The 18036-nt window shown below is 41.2% G+C and overlaps 1 protein-coding gene across 14 annotated transcripts in view; it reads right to left on the reverse strand.

The window, feature by feature from the left end:
- The window catches only part of LOC118110527 (membrane-associated guanylate kinase, WW and PDZ domain-containing protein 1), a 92982-nt gene that overhangs the window by 39801 nt on the left and 35145 nt on the right, over positions 1-18036 (reverse strand). Inside the window, exon 1 of one of the 14 annotated variants that reach the window (XM_035158344.1) lies at positions 15468-15758. The exons of the other annotated variants lie outside the window; for them this stretch is intronic. The gene's annotated coding sequence lies outside the window, so the exon portion shown is untranslated. Of the gene's footprint in view, positions 1-15467; positions 15759-18036 lie in introns of those variants that run through there. 14 annotated transcript variants of the gene reach the window in all.

Consider the following 18036-nt stretch of genomic DNA (forward strand, 5'->3'; position numbering starts at 1 on the left):
AAGAAAAATGACGACGACCTCATAGAGAGGCTTTAAGCTGCCAGTCCCCTCTGTCAAAACTGATGGCTGCACAGCATCAGAAACTTCCTCCCCCCACATCTTCCTGACACTGGATTCAGGGATTAAAGAAAAAAATCTTCTAAAGGAGAGGGTGGGGGCATCATGGAGAGTTGATGACATACATATACTCACTACTGCATTAATCTAGAATGTTAAATGTACAATATGTAGCTTCTGCCTCTCTCAATCAAAACAAAACGAAACAAATGACCTAGTTCGATGACGTCGTTAAGCAGCATGTGATCATGGGAGAGCTTTGTGACAAAGCACTCAGCAAACAGCAATAAGTAATCGTGACCATTATGAACAGTGGAAGGGAAAAAAAACGTCCGACTGGCTAACTGGCTAGCAGTGTGTTTTTCTTTCGTCACACGTTGTTTTGCCCCAGAAGTTTTAGCAGAGACAGACAGAGCCAGAGCTAAAGTGGATATGACGCAATTATAACGCAACCAAAACGAAAAGTCCCATTACCCTGAATAAAAGTGTGGATTCCTCTGGGTTTGAACAATGTAGGAAACATTTTAGATAATGTGATATATACTTATAGATAATAAGTTTTACATATTATATCACACGTGAAGCCAATTATAGAGTTGCAAGATGTTTCTGTGTAAGTTTTTTGTTTCTTCAGAAAGGTTGTTCCCAAGCGAATCCAGATATAAGAATACTACTACTACATCTACTGCTAATAACAATAATACAAATAATGAACTTAAAGTTTTTCCACCTATTTCCACCTTCTGCACCGACAATACAACGTTCTGTAGCCAGCTAGGCGACAGGCACAATCTGACCTATTTGATCCACATGAATTAAATCACTTATAAAACTGTGATTTAATAACATAAACCTTGTAGGCTGCTGAATTCCCTATAAACTAAAATTAAAGTGTAGTTTCCTTGTCAGAACGAAGCTGTGCTGATCTCTGAACTTTAACTACAACCCACTTATTCCTCTCGTGGTGATTGTGATATACAACGTGACCAGAGTCAATACCACATACACTCGGGTCCATTTGTAACCATGGACACACAGACCATGTCTACAAATGCACATGCTGAACGAGAGCCTACCTGACCCGATTAAACTGAGTTAAAGTCAGTGTGACTCGGGACCCATGAAGGCTTCTGCTATGAACCCCTCCTGAGAGAACAAAGTCAGATAATGTTATTCCAACTGATCCTGATGGGAAAATTAATGTTTGGACGAATTTGAATGGCACTTTAACCAACAGTTGTCAAGTCTTTTAAATCAACCACATCCACATTATGATCTAACTGCAAAGACTCTGGCTCCAAATTACTATAAAAGCACAAGATGGCGGCACCCGTACCAGGATATTAAGGCTTAATTTTTTTCTATGTGGTGGCAATTCATTGCAGAAATGCAGTTTTTCACTCTTCAAACACTTAAACATCATCCCCATGTTCTACTCCAAACATATGACATAGCTCATGTTGGATACAAGATTATTTCATGTTCAAGTGTTTACCTGAACATCTCCAATATGCAAGCTCACACTCCATCCCTCAGGGTGCAATCCAGCCCACAAACACCTGAAGGGAGTCAGTGCTGCAGTCAGTGCACTGCAACACTGACTCCCTTTATCGCTGCTCTTCCTGCCATTTTAGAAATGATACTCCAGATAAATTGATAAGCAAGAGGCAATTTAGTTGACAGCATGTAGTGCTCAGACCGAGAGAAACAAACAAGTCGCTCACATGAAGCAAGGAACATTATAAAATCATCTAACTGACTGTGTACAGCAGTGACGCAGAACAAAAGCGCTGCTTTGTATTCACCTCAGTGGACCGAGATGAGATGAAAGTGAAGTTTGAGTCATAGGACTGGGTGGTCCCAGGATGGGAGATGTTACTGAGGCTCAGTGTGCTCTAATGACGATGTCTACTGAGCAGGGAATGGAGTTGTTATTCCAGGCTATTCCCCACAGTGAAGGGCAGTGATAGGATGACTAATTCTAGTGTGGCTGTATTACAGAGTAAAGACGACTGAACACTGCTTCATTAGCTCAAATCTTTCATCTTACGTTACATCGTCATCAAATGTTCAGTATATATTTCTATAAATACTTTGATCTTTTAACCCTTATGATTAATAATACTGCATCATTTTTTTTACAGGACAATCTGAGTTTGTGGTTTCTGGTTCTTTTCTACTCTTTGATTTCTTGCATAGTTTAAAATCTATATTTTTGGTCAAAAATGTCCGCACAATTGTAAAAATGAATATGACATCACATTGAGTCGATCATGTTGTTTCAGTTGTTTGAGCACTCAGGGCCACCAATCATCATCATCTAAAATAGCATCTGAGATTTTAGAAATAAATTGTGGCAGGTGAATGCTGAACAGATTGGATTTTGGGATGGTAGGTACCGATCACAAAACAAAGGTACGAAAATCTTTATGTTTTCCAATAAGCAAGCGGACCACAAAATCCTCCTCATTTCTCGACTCCATTTTTTATCTCCTACCATGAATTTTTGGAAAGAAAACGAATATAAAAAAAGCTTCAGACTCAGTGTGCAAGGTTTCTGTGTGTGATGATTTTTATATGATGACAGATGCACGCAAAGAATATGGACTTGTCGTGCAAAGACCTCAAAGGCTGATTGAATATTTTCAGAGCAGGAGGACATTACTCTTGTTGCAAGCGAGCAGTTTGTCATCGCTCACCATATTATGACATGTTGATGAGGTCACAGTTGGATTCCCACTCATTCAGTGCTAAGATGAGTTATTATAACACCAGCGGAAACTTACTGGAAAATGACTATTGATCATAACGATGTCCACAATTACACCCAGAGATAATAAAGGAATAGCTTTAGACAGTTAGAGACTTAATTTCTCCAAGTGGGGAAATTGGTTTGCTGCATAATTACCTTTAACACAACATCATAGAGCCGCTATCACAGAGTCACCTATGGCATAAACCCTTGTACCCATAGTGTCACCAGTGGAAATCCTCACACACATGCCCACACCCACATCCCACAAGCCACACACCTTCCTCAGTTATTCTGTGCCTTAGTTACTGTCTTGTGGAACAAATGAAAATTGGGAAAAGTTTCTGCTGAAGAGAGATGGATGTCGTCACCCAGATGGCAACAGTTTTAAACAAAAAGGGGTATGGGTGACATGACAGCACAAATGAATCCTGGTATACATACTATCAATCATATTACCTACCCCTAGTCCACAGAAAATGTTTTATGTTATCGAATATAATTTTTTATCAGTATAGGTCCATTTGAGAATGATATACTCTTCACTGGTGCTAAAGTGTAATTTTCCAGACCAGTGTCTTTTTAGAAATGTCATTACAAATTAACCTAAGAACGCAGTTAAGTTTTAGGAGTAAATTCTTGTTGAATACCCAGCAGCCTGACTCACAGCAGAGACTGACACTGACACTGAATACTCTCAGTGTACGACAGTATCTGCGAGGCCAGGCTCACTACCACTTTGGTTCGTCTCTATTTTCTCAGTCCAGAGACACAATGACTGGGTGATGCTCTGCACTGACCCCGGATCTGATGAACTAACTTCCACTGACAATCGTCAATGGGCTCATTCTTTCACTGTGAGAAACCAGCCTGTGCATGTATGAATGGGAAAAAATGTAACACAAGCAAATTCGGAAATGTCTTTGAATACCACCAAAACAAAGCGCACACAAGACAGTATAAATATGTGTTAATCTCTCTTTCAATGCAAACGCAGAAAGCCAAACAACATTGCGGTCCCCGACATATGTCTGATTCTTTATACTAGGATCAATGCATGACTCACTGGGAAAAAAGCCCTTTCTCGCAATATAAAAGTTTCAGATCCAGATCCTCGCCAAAATTTGGTATGTTCCTTCTTGGCCCATGTCCTTCTACCAAGTTTCGTGGAAATCTGTTCAGTAGGTTTTGTGTAATCCTGCTTAAACCAAACAAACAAATAAACCAACAAACAGGGACGGAAACATATCCTTCTTGGTGGAGTTAAAAAATCCTGCCACTGCTAAAAAAAACGAACATCAAATAGTATATTGGAGCTGTTGAACAGGATTACATTCCTAACCTCTCCTTGAAGTAATACCATTCTCTCCTGTGCCCTTATTTCCATTTGTGGTTACACACAGAAGACACACTTACTCACATCTAGTAACGTAAAGTGTCCTGTCCATAAAACAAACACAGCAAATAAACAGACAGAGAGCGTGATGGGATTTTATCATGGCTCATTACAGATAAGGAAAGATGAAGCTCCTTCTATTGCACACATTTAGTAAAACATGATGAAAAGAGTTTTACAGTCTCACATAATATTTACTCCTCTGTTTATCATGACATTTACTGATACTAACATCAACTAATCATCCTTGTTCTTATGTTATTACATAACAGCAGTGAATAGCCGACTGATTGATTTGCTTCCCTGCAGAGTTACACAGGAAGAACCATTCCACTCTCAAGTGTGTCCACAAAATATGAAGCTATACAGGCAGGAGACGGTTAGCAGTCAGCTTAGCTTAGCATAAAGACTTGAAACAAGGGAAAACAGCTAGCCTGGCTGTGTCAGAAGCTAACAGAGGTCACCCAGCAGCACTGCTAAAGCTCACTGATTAAAATGGTGAAGTCAATTTTGTATGTTTTACGTAAAAACTCCTTATACTCTTATCCTCTACTTATTTAAAAGTTGTTATTTGTATTCTATTGTTTTTTTTAAACAATTTTATTCTCTTGTCTACCTCATTCTGACTTTGCTGCCGCTGTAACAACAGAATTCCCCCGGTGTGTGGATCAATAAAGTTTTATCTTATCTTATCTCTGATTTTAATCTTATCTTCCCCCCACATACATTCCTGTAAAACCACAACTGGTCATTGTTACACTTCACAAGATATGATGGGTTGATTAGTGAGCTGCTGGTATATGGATTTTGTTATCCATGCAAGCAGGTTCCATTGTTAGAATAGCTTAGCTTAGCATAAATTAATTCTAAGCTAAGGTTGGCGTCATATTTAGCGCACAGACATGAGGTTGGTATTGACCTTCTCCTCTAACGCTCAGAAAACAGATGCATTTCACAAAAAGTCCAACTGCCTTTCTTTAACACATCTCTGTTTCAAACTAATGATATTGCTATAGTCAGAAGGTTCTGTCTTCACAATAAGAGTTTATATTCTGCAAAATGCTCATGGACATATTAAGCAGAAGCTTTTTGTGAACGGCTCTGTGCTGATTTTTATGAGGATCCAAAGCTTACAGGCTGTAGTGATGTGCAGGTCAGAGTTTTTTTTTTTGCCTGGCTTAACGCATTATAAATGATAGGCTGGGTGCAGAGAGAAAGTGCGATAGGTTACTTTATAACGAGGTAATGCAGATTATTGGCAGAGAGAGGCCTCGCTCAGATCCGTCTCAGGTGATTCGATCAAGTGGAAGTTTCTCTAAGTGAGAACACACGACCGCCTCCTCAGCTGATGTGCTCTGGCCCGCAACTATTTCCTAAGCAACCCAAAATATTTTGACATTTCTCTGTGTTTCTCATGCTCTGATTTATTTATTTCATTGCAGAGCAGCACACAGCCGCTTTATTAGCTTAGTTCCTCGGGGCTCCTCTCTCTCTATCTCACACACACACACACATTAAAGGGATAGTTCACCCAAAAATGAAAATTCACTCATTATCTTCTCACCACAATGCATATGGAAGGGTGGGTGAAGTGTTTGAATCCACAAAACACTTTTGGTGTTTTAGGGGTAAACAGCATTTCAGCCAAATCCAATACAATTGAAGTAAATGGTGACCGATTCTTCAAACATAATAAACCACATCTGTTTCTGAGACAATGTGATGTTGTCAACAAGAGCAAATTTAGTAACTAGTAGTAGTAGTAACTAGTAACTAATACTTCAAACACAAGTAAGCATATTCCATCAAACACTCCATATGCATCTACATAATGAATAAAAATAACAATTTGTGATCTGTGAGTTGCTGTTTACTGCATGAAAAGCTCAGTCCAAGTCATTATATCCCTGCAGCCACATGAAGGGAGGACTATGAGAGACGTCGTAATACTTCTAAAGACTCACAGCCTTGATCATAGAAAATCATCACAATAAAAGAATTCAATTATATCAACCAATACAAGTGCTGGAACGATTCTGAAACTGAAACCAAAACTGTACAACAAACGTCCACAATATCCTAAATTGATAAAGGAAGACAGAACAACAGCAGTGTTGTCTCAAATCAAACATGGCCATTGTACAACGGAAATGATTGTTTACCGCTAAAATATAAATTATAAAAAATATTTGTGTGCCCCTGTGACAGGAAACATGGAAATCACGCCACCATTAGTGAAAACCACATGTTTTCCTTCCTCTGCCGCCAGTTTCACAAACTTGAACAAACACACATTGTAGACATGACAGTGCTTCTGTGATTTAGAGGAAGATTTTTGCAGAACAAACTTTAAATAAACAGATCCGCTGAGTCATTTGATGCTGTGTTTTGTAACCTGTATCAGTTCTCAACACACTATCCTGCTCAAGTTCTTTTGAAAACGTCATCAGTGATAAAGTCATCATGCTGTTGTCAAACATATATTCAGCTCGACTTTCACAGTAAACTGTAGGTTTGGTAAGATGCTGATACCATGACGAGGCAGATCTTTTTCTACTGTCAGAGGTTTAGCTCTTCTTTCCATCTTTCTGGTGGTATTGACGTTAATGTTGTAAGTCACTGAACTGGAATGCATCAATAATTCGGCACAATATGGCTTTAAGGCAAGGAGAAGAAGAGTAGTAGTAGGAGAAACCACTCTTCGCCCACGGTTCCCTTTTTTTACCCTTTAACTTTTATTGTGCGATGAATAAATAAAACTCTAACTGTCCGCCCAGCATAAGTTTGTAAGCAGCTTGTGTTCCTCCCACCATTTCTTGGTGTCTCAGTTTTCCTGCTTTGCTCGATCTATGTCTCAGCATTAATTCCTCCTCTGCTTTCATCTTCATTTCACACCACAGGGAAGTTTAATTTCTCCATTTCTCTCTTCTTGCTCTTGAAAAATATCCATAGGATAAAGTGGGTGGGCACAGCAGTATTGATGAATGGTACTAAAGTGACCACCACAGCACGAATTTTTCCCTGCGACTTTGGCGAGTTCGGAAACCAAACACACGACATCGAATCAGGATCAGTTATTGTCTTTAACAACAAAGTCCATCGGCAGCTCCAGTCTGCAGCCACAGGGAGGAGAGGGGAGGATGTACAGAGCTGCTGTGACAGGGGGCATCTTTACCAAATGGTGGAAAACAGCACAGAGGAGAAAGATGGAGGGAGTGAAAGAGGACAAGGGCGTTAAAAAACACATGTCACACACACACAACAGCAAAAACAATCACTTAATGGGCACGTGAAATCCCTGGCACAACAAACGGCTCACACTTTTGCCATCTGAAAAACAACGGTCACACACACACACCTCTACCTTTTGGTGCAGCACACTCTCTGTGCTGATTCTCATATCTCCACTTTCATCATGTCTAGGCATCGTGTTATCGAGTGAGGAGCATCTCACTCTCTTTCTCACAGAGATGAAGTTGGATGTGTGCTCGGATGCATGCGTGTGTGAGGCAGGTATTGATCGAAGGATCATCGCTAAAAGGATAAAGGAGTCTGGGCAGGCCTGTCCTCGTCCCCGCCACATCATCAACATTGTCTCTGTGGTCCCGTTCAGACCTGGCATGAACATCTTTGGTGATCCAATCAGAGCACAGGTGTGAACGCACACAGGACGCTTTTGACCACACTCCCACCACATTGGGAGGAGGCCTGGGACACATGTTACCTCATTGGTTTAGCCGTGTGAACACAAAAAGGTCCTGGGCCACATTGAAGGACGACCCTCTCAGCTGACGTCCTCCGACCCTCTACAGTTACACGATGAACTAAACACTTTACATTGTATTTTTCACTATTTCAAAATCTAATGTCATTGGTCGGGTCAGACACTTCTTCCCCCGTCGTCAATAATTTTTTCTCTCTTTCTTTCAATCACTCACACACACAGACAATGGACTCGTCTGTCAATGTCGGACTGGCTATTAGAGACCGGCTCAAAACAACAACGCATTCGGTCTTTTGCTGAATTACTAGAGAAAATGATCCGATTTGCGAATATTTTATAGAATTCACAATGACCAGTGAAGAAATCAAAGAAATAATCCAGATATTGATTCATAGTAAAATAAATAAAGGTTGCAGCATTAAAAATGCAAAAGCAAATTCAATGTCCCTTCTGTGGAGCGATAAGGGCCAAATATTAGAGTTGATTTACATTCATTGCTCTGTTCTGTGTGTGTGTTTTGTTCATAAATGAAGTGGTAAACAGAGCTACAGTATTTTGTGAGTAAAACGTAAGAGTAGAGTTGTTCTCCTCACTGTACCCTGCCCTCGATTAAGCTGCATTCTTTATATGGCTTGAAATTTACAGTAAACAAACACACGGTTGCTTCTACGAGCATCAACACTGACACACACTCACAATCCGAGTGGCAGATCAAGGAGAGAGCGAGAGTGTAAACACACACATACATAGCATGTGGACTATAAATAGCAGGTTGTGGAAGCCAGTTTCTGTCCTCGCTGGCTGTTCATAAAAGGCTCCAGAGCAGGGGACATGTGTCCCTGAAGTGGCCTGTTTGAGAGCATGCTATGACCCACATCCTTCCTCCTCATACTGGGCCACTCACTCACTGCTACTGAACACGCATCATAAACTGCAGGAGCATCCCACCTCTCCTAAGTCATTAATTACAGACCTTGGTGTTTCAGAGGAGGAGCGTTATCACCTTGCTGTTAGTGCGCTGTGTACAGTGCATGAATCATGGTTGTCTTGATATGAACTGTGACAATCTTTCTGATATTTATCTTCTGTGACAATCTTTCCCATATTTTTTCTAGCATCTCTGCATGATTGCACTATTTGTACTATTTGTCATCTGTACGTTGAGAGCAACGGAAAAACCAGAGTCAAATTCCTTGTATGTGTACGCTTACATGGCCATTAAAGCTGATTCTGAATCTGCGATCTGCAGTGTGGAAAAGCTTTCAGAAGGAGGATGTAAGAGACTAACGTCACAGGAATCATTTCTCAGTGATGCTCCACAGAAAACAGCAAAACATACAAATAAAACTGAGTTGACCATTATCTCTGAGCAACAATTATGACCGGCTGGCTTCATCTTCCTCCAATTTAAGCTTTTTCTGCCGACATGAACTCCACACAACGTCTGCACAATTGGGCCAGATATTCTCTGCATTTTGCTTTCACACGTGAAGAACACAGCGGGAGATTCTCTGGTCAGACACGTTCAAAAAAACACAAAATGTCCAGAGCGTTCAGGTGAGGGGGGGGTGCAGCAGGTAGGAGGCTGCAGGACGTAACGGAAAAATGTATGTATTTGTTTACAGCACAACAACACCGGCGTCGGCTTGTATCACCAAAAACACTCACATCTCGTTGTCTTTTTCGTCCTCATCTTCTACGTGTATGGAAACTATTTTTCATCCTGAGATATTTGAATTTTTTCGCTTTTACCTCTCTCTCTTGTTCAAACTCCATCCACACATCCACTAAATCGCTGTGAATTTTACGAAAAATCTCCTGCTGTATTCTCTCATTCGAAAAACTCTGGAAAATATCTGCTGCAACTGACTCGGACATTTGTGTTCTCACATACGGCCCCTGCAGATAATGTCAGGAGAGTTCAGTGCGTAGAGCAGAGAGCAGGTGCTTAAATACCAAGGTAATTACTAGATTGATTTGCATTTACGTTATAATCCAGTTTTGCTATGAAATGATTTCCACTTGCATAAAACATGCAAATTAAATAGTAAATAGAAACCATTTTGAAGTTCCTTTATCTGATTTAAACCAGCACAGAGGAGTTTGCACTTTTCAAATGTTTCTGAAGGCTCATGCGGCTGCACACTGAATGAGAGTGTATACTAGTGCAAAAACATTCAGAGGCCATTTTATGTAGCTTCAGAGAAAAGCAGATTCTAAGGCCATCTGGCTACTGAATCTTTTACAACGCACAAGGCTCAACTTCCACTGTTTTCACAGCCAAAAATCCTTATATCGCTCAACATCGTTTGGCATTTCATCATCACTAATACTGAGCTAACATACATTCACTTAAACGAGTATCGGCACAAAGGTCAAGGAAAACCCATAAAAGTTTTTTTTACTTGGCTGTTGCTTTACTGTGCACTGTAAAAAATAGGATTAAATAGATCAAATTTTTACATGAAATGAAGTTGCACTGCAGCCATTTCTGGTTGGCTGATGCAAGGCGGGTGAGAGGGAAGCTGTTATCTGTGGAGGCCGACTAAATATTTCATTCACGTGGCAGAGTGAAGGTTTGTATTGTCTAAAAGGGGCTCAAGCCTGACAGAGAGAGAGCCACATGTAACGTGATGTACTGCGGAATCTGAAATTACATTGAATAGGTCTTACCTTTAAGTGACGCTATATTTACATTGTTGTTTTTAGCTGTTCTCGATAGCTGGTTGGCGCTTCACTTTGGTCCTGACTCAGATAGACTAGATGGATAGCCTTGAAATTGTTATTGAATGCATCATCATAACTTTTAAGATTTGCCAACATGTCCAGCACCAACAGACTGTGTCTTCTTTTTGTCGTTCTCCTAGACGACACAGTATTTTTGACCCATCTGCATTTTTTTGCCAGTCCCTCAGTAACACATGGGAAACTGCACAAACTACCATTGATTCTCAGAGGCCTGGTTGTGTAGATATCAAACTTGTGAACACAAGAAGAAAGAGGTGTTTTCATGTTGCTCGTTTGTCTGTATTTGTGGATTTGTTGACTGCTGTCATGCTATTTGTTGAATGTGCTGTCATGTTGATTTTGTGTTAGGAGTGATCACTCTTGTCCCAATAGTGCAGGGCTTTGTTTCTATTTGCATATTTCCACTGCTTGTGGTTGTTGTTTGTGTTTTCTGTGCTTTCATTCTTAAAAGTGATGCTTTTTAACTGTTTCCTGCCCAGGGACGACAAAATTAACATTAGCATTACTTGCAAATTCAATTATATTTTCAGCAATGTTATCAATATGCACTGTCCTTTTCAAATAAAGTAATGAAATTTAAAAAATATATATATGTATGATGCTGACAATTATGGTTTGACAAAATAGTAGTGGCTGTTCAAAATGTGTCAGCAGAGGCTAAAGTGTTGATCCAACGTGCAGTTTTATTTAGAGCATCATCAAAACAACTTGATCTGCTATATGACATATTTTGGAGGTATCAATATGGTTTACAGTATAAACTTTACTCTCAGATTCTGAAACAATATAGCATAAAATCTACCTTTAAATCTTGTGCACAAATGACTTGGTTTGCAAGTGAAAACCACAATAAAACGATGTAACATAATGAAATTAAACCCTACATGTTCATGCTGTAAATGTTGTGGGTGTTGCCCTGCCCTTGTAAAGTGTAGTACTAGTCATATCAAGTAACAACTAAAAAAACTTCACAGTCGACACTGCACTTCCTTTAGTTACACACAAGGTTCAAAGTTAATTGGATGAGAGGTTATTGAGAAAATCGAAGGACAGAAGGAATAGATGCATTGCGATGAAGTCTGAGTACCGTACGTCTGTAATAGTGAACCCCTGACTCGCCAAAGTGACCCCATAATAATTTTTTTAATAATGGCATTCCCATCAGCCTTAGCTGTACTTTGTTTCAGTGCCAATAAGCAAATGCTAGCATGCTAACACTCTACGATAAACAAGGCAAACACTAATCAACATATTAGAATAATCAATGCGTGAGTAGTTATTTTTTCAACTTTGATCCTTTGAGCAACTTTAGAAGTATGAACAGCAAACTCCTAATAAATTTACTTAGTCTCCTGTGACAAACATTAACACCAACCCGGACTTCATGGCTCTTAAACTCGACTCTCAGTTTGTTTTCTGGGAGCACACGTGAAAAGTCATATATATATATATATATATATATATATGTATATATATATATATATGTATATATGTATATATATATACATATATATATATACACATATACATATATACATATATATATATATATATATATATATATATATGTGTGTCCTCATGCTCCGCAGCCTCTCTCCGGTGTCCTGCTCTGACCTCTGGTTCACTTTGGTTCACTGGCACCTGAGGCCAAGATAACCTGAACACCATCCCTTCCATCAACACCCACATGACCTCATGCTCTGTTTGACAGTTCACATCTCTGTCATCGGAGACACAAGATGATTTTGATCATGTCACTATATAATGACTGTAAAAGCCGATTTTCTGCATTTGTATAGAAACAGAAATACCATCCTACATATGCACACACCCATACACCCCCCCCACACCAGGTGAAAAAACATCCTCCTATGTGTATTAACAATAGACAGTGGGCCTGACAGCACTCTGGTGACATTTGATACCCTCAATCGCCTTCCTGCTGTTGATGGTCTGGGGAGCTTCCACTCATTGTCTAACACAGACATACACACACATACACACACTCGTAGACACACACCCACCGGTTCAGCCAAACATCTGCTGTTTTTAACCCCTGCTGTTGATGCGTGACTGGGGTGGGGGGGTGGGGGTTGTTGGGGGGGTCACACGAGAACAAGCAACTTCCAACTGACCAGAGAGCAAGATTAGCCCGATGGCGGGACTGTAAACTGTGCAGAGAAAAGGCCTCTTTTAAGAGACAAACTCCAAACAGGGCTCTAACGGTTTCTAAATAATAAAAATAGTTTAGGTTTCCGTGTCACATCGAACATCACCATTATAAAAAAAACTAATCTTACCAGTAGGCTAATGTTTTGCTAACTCTGTCTCCTTCACAACAGCCAAAGCAGTAGCTGCAGCCCGAATCGCGCCGTGTTTCCAGGACAAACACAAGCTCGGTGTGGATGGAGAAGTGTGTGTGTTATGAAAACAGAGGCTGAGGGGTGACGTGAGCAGAAATTACGTACACGTCTCAGAGCGGACGGAGGAGAGGAGGGGCAGAGAAAGCAAACAGTCACACAGGGAGTTAGCAGGGAACTCTCTTGGGCCTCTAAGCCAATTACCGCAGCAGCATTGATTGAGGCAGCACTTTAAGGCCTCGTCTACACAAGTAGTCCCTTAATACACTGGTCAGATAATGGGAGTGTCTCAACCACAAACTACGGGCGGATGACCATTTGCTTCCATTACGGTGTCAGCGAAAAGATGCTAATAGGACAAATACAGAATATCACAATGTATTTCTTAGGAACAGATGTTGAGCTCATTGTAACTGAAGCTTGTTTCACATCATCTTCACAGTCATGGCTGGACTTCTAATACTGCTGAGATGCTGGACCTGCTTCCTTCGGTCCTGATCATCTGACCTGGATGACCAAGGTGAGTATTACATCCTGAGTGCCGTGGCTGTGTTCAATCAGCACTTCCACCACCCCCCCATTAAAGGGATTGCTGCCCTATAATGATTTATGAAGGGGAACGGGGAGAGAATCAATGTAGCGGAGGCCCTCAGATTAATGATTAAGCAAATAGCAGCTCCACTCCAGATCCTATCAGAGGCCGAGGTGCTGCTAGGAGCACGCCGTGCTGTTTTAGGTTCAATTAACTGCCCCGGGGTTGGGGGAAGCTTCAGCGAAGACCTTTAATGCCTCCTCTTGCCTCCCAAGATGACGCACACATGCAAAACCATGCACACATGCAAACAGTAGTCAAAACCCCTGATTTAACAGAGCAAGCTCCAAGACGACCAGAGGAGTATAACTGCAGTGTAACACAAAAATCTCACAGTATGCACTTATATATGCACTTCTTTGGTCTCAGTGTCTGTGGCCTGAGTATAATGTACTAAGGTATACATATTCCTATTATAATATTATTTAAATTGTTTCTCGGCTGCATCAAACATTTAAGATCATTAAATCATTAGATCATTAAATCTGAAGAACTGGAAAAAGGTAGAGATTTGATGTTTTTGCTTTAAAAAATGACTGATGATTAATTACCTGCCTCAAGGACATGATGTTTTTATCTGTGTTTGTTTGTTATTTAGCCTCATTTCACAAAAACTCCGAGTCGGTTTTTACACAAAACTTCGTGGAAGGACGCAACATGGGTCAGGGAAGAAGCCATTACATTTTTTGCAGAACCTGATCAGGGGGCAAATCCATTATTTTATCACTTTCTTAAACATTAAGAGATATTTGACAATTTCACATCTGTGAAAACGAGTGTTTGGTGCAGTTTGATTGATTTTAAGGGGACTGTTGGCAGTGGTATGTGCTCTAAGTCCCATAGTTTGTTTGTGGATCTACATTTGTGACATGAAAAAATGGTATTATATAATTTTATTGGAACTATAGCAACAAAAAATGCATTCAGGAGAGCTTTCTGTATCAAAGAGCCTATTTTATGTTATCTTTTTGAATGCGCAGAGCAGGTTCCTCGCTGTGATTGTTTGAATGAAGGGATGATGGAGTTACCCATTAAAGAGGAGAGGGACACAGAGGGAGAGAGAGGCCAGACACACAATACTGCTGCTGCCCAACACAACGGGCCATTCTTTCAGCTCGCGCCACAACACTCCTCACAGCTGAGTCCCAGCCACTATTCTCCTGCTGTTCCCCCGGCTCCCTCCCAGTCTCTCCCCTTTCAATATGGGGGGGAGAAGAATGAGGGAGTAAGGGCGGGGGGGGCTGAAAATGAATTGTGGGAAAGCACATACACAATCTGAAGCATGAAAAGCTGGGAATCTTGTGGAAATCACACAAAAGATGGCAGGGTTTTTTTTTGTCTTTCACGTGAAGGTGAAGGAAGGAGAGGGGAGCTTTATATTAAATAGTGAAGCTAGGGAGCTAGTGCATGGGGGTGCTTAAAGAGATAAAAATGAAGGGAAGATGAAAAAAAGATGAAGCTGAAGATGAGGCAGCACGAGCCAATGGCAGACACTGGTAATAATGTCCTCTAACAGCAGGCGAGTGTGTCAACAGATTAGTGTTTAAATTCAGCCCCTAACCAAACACCACCTCAGACAGACAAACATGCATATGTGTGCACACGGATCCACCATCATCACAGACACATGGTACAACACATCACAGCTTATCAATACCACAGCACATCAGCACACGCACTGATTCAGTCTCAAATAAAATAAAATAGTAAATACACCTGCCTCTGTATTTCTGCCTCTGCATGTATCCATCTATTTCCCCAACCCACATCTCTTCCAATCTAATCCCAGAAGCCCGGGACATCACTCCCAGGACATGAAGCAAATGTCACAGAATTACCTCTACACCGCCACCGCCGCGGCTGCTGCTGCTGCTGCTGCTGCTGCTTTCCCCTCCGCACGTTATTCCACAGTAATATTCAAAAAGATAAATCCCAGCAGGCTGGATTCTGCCCTCCCTCTTCCATCCAAACCGTCCATGGATCATCCAGTTGTCTGTGAGTGAGTGAGTGACTGCTACCTCCCGGCTTGTGAGCTCATTCAGGCAGGCAGCTAGTAGGCAGCTGCCGTTTTTCTTCAAAGCTCCACAAGCAGAGCAAATTAGAGGTCCAGCCCAGCTTAGTGGCTAAGCCAATGTGAGCTATTCACACTCCAGTTCCTGTCTGAGGCCAATGGCTGCAGCCCCACAGCCCCCGCATACTCCCGCCCACTGCCTCCCTCCCTCTCTCACTCATTCTCTCCTTTCCCTCCGTCTTTCTCCTCTTCCCTTTTCCTTCTCCTGCTATCTGAGCCATAAATATAGACTGTTGTCATTACCTAACACATGGTCTCTCCTGATAAACACTAAGCTTCATGCAGCTCTCGTGACTAAGAAAACGTCTTCAGGGGTGAATGATGGGTTAAGGGCGTTGAGGCCAGCGGGAAGAGGATGAGGGTAAGAAGTCAAGATAGGACGGAGATACACCATCATGCTCTGTAAAAAGGTATAAATAGACAAGTGCAGAGGTTTAAGTGTGACAGTTGATGGTTAGCGTTCTTGGTGTGGGATTAGTTTGTGAGGAGTTGGCCGCAGGTTGAATTTGTTTACTATGCTTTGACTGGATCAGAGAGCCTGGACTTCATTAGGTTCTCGGGAGATTAGGAGTCCACTGGCGGAGCGAAGGAAAGCTCGTACCTGGCAGCGCAGGCCTGTACCTGCATGGACATGGACCGTTTCCCAGGCAACCTGACCACAAAAACCCAGGAGCTGCCCTGAGGGAAGAGGACTGCAGCTTTCTGTGTGGATTCACATGGTCCGGACTCAGCCACACTCAATGAACTCACACAAATTCAGTTTTTAAGGGGAAAGTTTGGGATCTGGAGATATATGCTTTGTTGCAAGCATCCTGTTGTTTTTGACCAGCATGTCCAAAAATACATGAGATATAACACGAGTCTTCAGAAAATCAGTTTTTATGCTAAAATAGATCAATCTGCTGCCTCCTGCTTCAAATTTATTGCACATACATGAAAGTGGCATCAATCCTCTCATCGAACTCGCAGCAGGAAAGCAACAAGAGAATTTCCCCAAATCTTAAAATGTTTCTTAAGGGATCACGTACATTGATATAATGGTTCAAACAATCATGTCATTCATCGTTTTCAGTCTTACAGTGTCATCCTGAAGCAAAAACCTTAAATCCCCTTAATTGTATAAAACATGTTGAAGAACCTGCAGTGCTTAAGGTTTGTTGACCTCCAGATCTGTACATTAGAAAACTATATTAATGCTGCAATAATTTGTGTGTAATCAAACAGCTGGAATTGCTTTAATGTGAACTAGAGTAACACTCAGAAGTCCCCTTAAATTCAATCAAGCTGCACCAAGTTGCACACTCTCATAGATATTAGTCCCCTAAATATGTCTGAGTTTTTCCTCCATGAATCCATGAATTATTCCCTGAGAAATTGTTGAAAAACATAAAAAACGTAAACGATAAAAATCCTGGATCCACCCCAAAATGTTATGGGTTCTATCCTGACCCATACAGCATTCTTTTGTCAAGTTTCGTGGGAATTAGTCCGGTAGTCCTGCTGACTAACAAAAAAACAAACCCAGATGAAAACACAACTTCCTTGGCTGAGACAATAAACATCAAATGATGACCAGGATAAGAATAGTTTGCTTATCGGCAGGAGTAAAGATGGTGGAAACATATACGCAGCCACATGAACTCAAAGGTTTTAATCTTTTCACTTTCTGTGTGGAGATATCTCTCTCTCTCTCTCTCTCTCTCTCTCTCTCTCTCTCTCTCTCTCTCTCTCTCTCTCTCTCTCTCTCTCTCTCTCTCTCTCTAGTATATAGACCCACATCCAAATCATCACAAGACTCTTACACACAGATTAGTCTTCAAAAGACTTCATGATCATAACAGAGAATCTTTGTTCAGTCAGTGAATTAGTACAGTTCAGTTCCCTGACCTCAAAAACAGGGTTATCGTCACCACACTCCGCCGACAACAGCAGAGACGAGACACACTGAGCTAGTTGCCTTAAATGTGATCGTCAAACTGCAAACAGTGAACAGAACTCACACCTGCTTCCACCGACAATCCCGAGCTCTGTTTTTGTTCCATCACGCTGTAAACAGAGCTGCTGTCTGGACGAAGGAACGCTCTGGACTGATCTCACCAACATTCGTACAGACACGACCACATGAAACGTTTCTGCTGTTGTGGGACGAGATAGTAGCTCATTAATCAGAGACTGATCACTTTAAGTTGAGCCGAGTGACTCTGGGGTGATCCTGTCATCACGTCGTTCATTACCAGAATATTCACACGATCAAAGGCCCATTGTCTTACACGGGCGAGGAACCGTGTATACGAGTAGTTTGAATGGCAAGAGCATTACTGTGAGCTACACTTGAT

Source organism: Hippoglossus stenolepis, chromosome 6, assembly GCF_022539355.2.
Source record: "Hippoglossus stenolepis isolate QCI-W04-F060 chromosome 6, HSTE1.2, whole genome shotgun sequence".
NCBI lineage: Eukaryota > Metazoa > Chordata > Actinopteri > Pleuronectiformes > Pleuronectidae > Hippoglossus > Hippoglossus stenolepis.